General features: G+C 37.0%; 1 non-coding gene across 1 annotated transcript; it reads left to right on the top strand.

The window, feature by feature from the left end:
- Positions 1-2,420: 2,420 nt before the first annotated feature.
- LOC103518935 lies at positions 2,421-3,464 on the top strand. Its single transcript, XR_003394143.1, has 3 exons — positions 2,421-2,479; positions 2,834-2,970; positions 3,405-3,464. It is a non-coding gene; the product is annotated as an uncharacterized LOC103518935 (transcript).
- The last annotated feature ends 1,562 nt before the right edge of the window (positions 3,465-5,026 follow it).

Raw genomic sequence — 5,026 nt, 5'->3', positions numbered from 1 at the left:
AAAAACACATTCCAAAAAAAAAAAAAAAAAAAAAAAATATAAATATGAAAGGAAAGGCAGGGGAAAGTAAAAAAAAACCTTTAAAAAAACCAATTCCCAAAAAAAAAAAAAAAAAAAAAATATATCAATATTAACCTACAAGACTGAAAAAGGTCCTTGACCATCCCAGAGAGTAGGTAAAGAGGTATTTATTTTATAGTTGTACTAGCCAAAATCCTTAATGCATGGCCGTACTCTATAAACCTCATGTCACTCATTCATTTAGTGGTCTTGCTCGGCATAGCTTAACAAAAACAAACCGAAAAATAGCTTATACCTAACCTTCACGGGAGTGCAAGCAATAAGTTGACAAAGTTTCATAGCAATTGGATGAGCGGTTTGGCCAGGCATAAAGTTCGAACACACAAACAAATATTCATTTCTATATATTAGATTGAATGTATGTGAGGTACTTTTACAAGGCTCTATGTACAATTCTGGTAAACTTTACCACTAAAATATGTAGGTAAAACCTTGTCTAGATAGTGTGGGACGGTTGGGGGGGGGGGGCGTGCGTCACTCAGAAAAAGTCACCTCCCTCCCTTTCCCTCTTTTGACTTCTTTCTTTATCGGCACTTTCCTTCTTCTGCTCTTTCTTTTTTACCCCTCTTTTCTCTTTTTTTTCTGTTCTCCCCCCTCTCTCCTTCTTTCCAATTCTTTTATTTATAAGTTTAATGTTTTATCTTCTTCTTCTTCTTCTTCTTCTTTTCCTCCTTTTTCTTGACCTTTTCTTTCTTCTCCCTCTCCTCTCCTCCTGGTATTACATTTCCCCTTCGTTCACGTTCTTCTTCGTTTTCTTTTTCCTCTCCCTTCTGGTTTTCTCCTTTCTTCATCTTCTCCTCCTTTTAAATTCTTACTCCTCCTCCTGTTCTGTCGTCCTTTTCCTACTCCCTCTTCCCCATCCTCATCCTGCCCACTTCTTCCCAAAACCTTCTTTTACCTCCTCCTCCTTTTCTTTCTCGCCCTCTTTGTCCTATTTCGCTATCCCCTCCTCTTCCTTCTTCTCTTTCCCTCCTATTCCTCCTCATCTCCCCCTTTTTTCTCCTCCTCCTCTTTGTCCTATTTCTGTTTCTTTCCCCTCTGACGGTGATTGTGTGTTTTTTTTTTTCAGTCGGGTTCTACCTTTACCCTGGGATGTGAAATCCTTTTCATATTTATTTTCATTGTGATTTTTTCCGTGTTTCCTTTTTATCTTCTTCTTCTTCTTCTTCTTCTTTTCCTCCTTTTTCTTGACCTTTTCTTTCTTCTCCCTCTCCTCTCCTCCTGGTATTACAGTTCCCCTTCGTTCACCTTCTTCTTCGTTTTCTTTTTCCTCTCCCTTCTGGTTTTCTCCTTTCTTCATCTTCTCCTCCTTTTACATTCTTACTCTTCCTCTTCTGTCGTCCTTTTCCTACTCCCTCTTCCCCATCCTCATCCTGCCCACTTCTTCCCAAAACCTTCTTTTACCTCCTCCTTTTCTTTCTCACCCTCTTTGTCCTATTTCGCTACGCCCTTCTCCTCCTCCTTCTTCTCTTTCCCTCCTATTCCTCCTCATCTCCCCCTTTTTTCTTCTCCTCCTCTCTGTCCTATTTCTGTTTCTTTCCCCTCCGACGGTGGTTTTTTTTCCAGTCGGGTTCTACCTTTTCCCAGGGACGAGAATCCTTTTCGTATTTATTTTCATTGTGAATTTTTTCCCTGTTTCCTCTTTTTCTTGCCAATTTTGTCCAGGATTGTGGTGTTTTCATTGCGTTTTTCCTTTCTCCAAGTTTGGACTTCGTTTTATTCGTTGAAAAATTCTCGTTCTTTTGCCTCGCCAAATTCGTTTGGGATTTATCTTCGTTGTAAATTTTTTATGCTTTCCTCTACCGAGTTCGTTCGAATTCAATATGAAGGCCTTTTCGCGTTTATGGTGAATTTATTTGTGCGTTGGGGTTATTGTTCATGTATTTCCTTTCTTCTTTTCCTACTTCCCTATTTACCTGTTATTGTAGAACTAGTCGATCAGTTTATGTTTGCAAAATCGGTCAATGTAAAAAGTAAAAAGATCATTTTTTCTACAAATCCTTTCTGAAAAACTTCTCTTTCTTTCTCTTTTCTCTGAATCCCATTTGAAAGGTTTTCCTCGTTTTTTTTCCGACTGTTCATCGTCAACTCTATGAAATATTGAAAATTGAAAGTTTTACTTATTTATTTTTTCAGTGTAAAAAAGTAAATAACCGATTAAGGAACCAAATTCTTATAATATCCAAAAAGAACACAACAGGTGAACAGTTGAAAGACAGTTCACTAAACAGTTTGAAAAAAATCTCAAATTTCATGGACGCCAACGGAAGTCTGAGCGGCGGTGTCGGGGGCGGCCCGTTCCGCAACGGGATGGGCGGCCCGACCGCCGGCATGGGCAAGTACTTGTTTCTGGACATTCGGCAACAGTGTGCGTACTTGCGGCACGAGCTGGATGAAGGTGAGAGGGGAAGGGGTAACCCCTCCAATAAAGGTTTTTCCCCTCCTATTGAGCATTTTAAGTGTGTTTTATGCATGTCGATCGCGCCGCAATAAAGGTTTAAACCAACTTCAGTGGTGTAGTGGTCTGTCAAAGAGAGTGTCTCTTGTGTTAAGGGAGATGTTTCAATAAATGGGTTTCTGCCGGTAATCACCATGGAATATGTTTTGGCAGTCAGATTGTTGAAGTTGAAAAGCCATATGTCCTTGGTTGAAAAAAAAAGTCCGAAAAAAAATGCGGCTAAACTTAGAATATCTATTTATTTGCCGTCGAGGTTTGGTTATTAACTGAGACTTTTTATTTCTTTGTTTTCAGTCGTGGCAGGTAGTCAGGGAGTTCCGGACGCTTTACAAAGGTCTCTCTCGTTATCCAAACAATTGGAACGAAACCAGACCGACCTCGTGGCCAAATTCAATTCCCTCTCCGTCCAAATAAGGAACTTTTCCATACAGGTACATAATTTCTTTTATTTAAGTGTATTCTACACGTGTAGATGTTCCGGCCCCACTCAAGGAGTTATTCTATTCTACTTTATTCTATTCTATTCCAATTTATTCTATTCTCTAAATCTAATTCAAATCATGACCACATCCAAAGGAAACAACTAACTTCATTTTGAAATAGAAACCATCGGCAGGACACTCGGAAAACCTTCTCCAGGGACCTCCTCCTCGCGAGTGTACATTCTTTAATTCTACTCAATTTTAATCTACTCCATTCTATTCTATTCTACTCTATTACTATTCCATTCTATCCTTATTTTATTCTATTCTCCTCTATTTTTATTCTGTTATATCTCTTCTTTGCTTTCCTAGTCTGTACTATTTTGTGTATTTTATTTCACTGTATATTATTCCATTATTATTAAAATCTATTCTATTCTCAGATCTCAGAGCTGCACGGCACAATTTCCGCCGTCCAGGACAAGCTAGCCGCCTCACCTCAAGTCCTAGACGTACCGGCCCGACTCAAGGAGCTGTCGGATAACGTGGCTGGATATTAGTTATTATAATTATTATTATTATTATTATTTATTTTTATTTTTTTCATCCTCAATTTTTTGTGTTCTGGCGCACCCTGTATGTCCATCGAGTTTTTTTTCACCGCCCTGTATAAAATTCTCGTTATTTGGTAGTCTGTGATTTTTTTTCCTTTTCTTTTGATTTTCTTCTTTTTCCCCCAACTCATTATTTTTATGAAAGAAACGAGTTTTTTTCTCTCCCTTAAATGAAAATAAAAACGAGGGAAAAATTGGGTAACGAAATGAAAAGTGGGTCAGTTAGATAAATATAGGTACCTAAAATAATAATAATAAAGTAATAAGTAGGTAATAATAATAATATACCTACTTAACTAAAATATAATGATAATACTGCCTGTTTTTCTAAAAAGAAACCAAATTTGTATGAACGCCGTGAATCTATTTGAGTATGCAATGTGCAATGAATCTTTCATCAGTGGAGATGTCATACACACTATCTCTCAATTATTGAACACAGTAACACATTGTGTGTTATGTAGGCACTATGTTCCTAGGAATTTTTTAGCACTTTGAGTGCCACGTTAGTTTTCTATAAATGAGACTTCATAGTCCGAGACTACCTTTTTTACCTGGGAACTAGGTAGGTACTTTAGCGTGAAATTAGGTACACTTAACATAAATACATTCTACCTATAATACCTTATGGTACCTTTGAATACACTAGAAAATTTTCCCTTTTTTACCCCACAATATTAATAATTAATTTACATACACACCGGGTAAAAAAGTGTTAGAACTACTTGATTAATATTGCTTGAAATTCCATAACTTCACAGTTTAATTAATTGACACAAGTTAACAGATTAATTATGGCTGCAGTGAGAAAGTGAGAATGCAGTTTTCAATTATTTATATATGTATTTGTTTATTAATAAAATTTACCTATTTATTCCTTAATTAATAACAGTAATGGGTGGTTAATGAGTACCTAGTTATAGTTAGGAATAAAAAAACTCCATCTTAAAAAAGAGACATTTTTTTTACTATCATGTTATTCCAAGCTAGACTAAATTCCTCTTCACCGAAAGCTAAAAAAGTTTAATCCCAGCGGGAAACATAGTTTGACGGATTTAAAATCAATAATAATAATGAATAATGAATTACGCCGAAAACCGCCAAAAAGCGGCAAAATACCGCCAAGGGTTGCACCGACCTTAACCAAACGTTTCGTGTCGCATCCTTGTCACATTTGACAACTGCATACCAAATTTCAAGTCTCTATCTCTTACCGTTCTCGAGATATTTTGTTTGCAGACAGACACACACACGGACCAATGGCTGAAATTTTGTATTTAGGCTCTAGGGACCTCAAAACGTGTTTTGGCACTAAAAAATAACCATTGAAAATTTGACCCGATTACATTACTTTCCTTCCTATAGGATAAGGAAAGTAAAAATCAAGGAAAAATTTCATCCTATCCTGTCTTCTTTCTCTCTTCGATTTCGGGACGATAAGACCATAGCAG

Source organism: Diaphorina citri, unplaced genomic scaffold (genome assembly GCF_000475195.1).
Source record: "Diaphorina citri unplaced genomic scaffold, Diaci psyllid genome assembly version 1.1 scaffold2443, whole genome shotgun sequence".
In the NCBI taxonomy this organism is placed as follows: domain Eukaryota; kingdom Metazoa; phylum Arthropoda; class Insecta; order Hemiptera; family Psyllidae; genus Diaphorina; species Diaphorina citri.
Note: the sequence above shows the minus strand (reverse complement) of the source record. Positions and strands in the feature narration are given on the sequence as shown.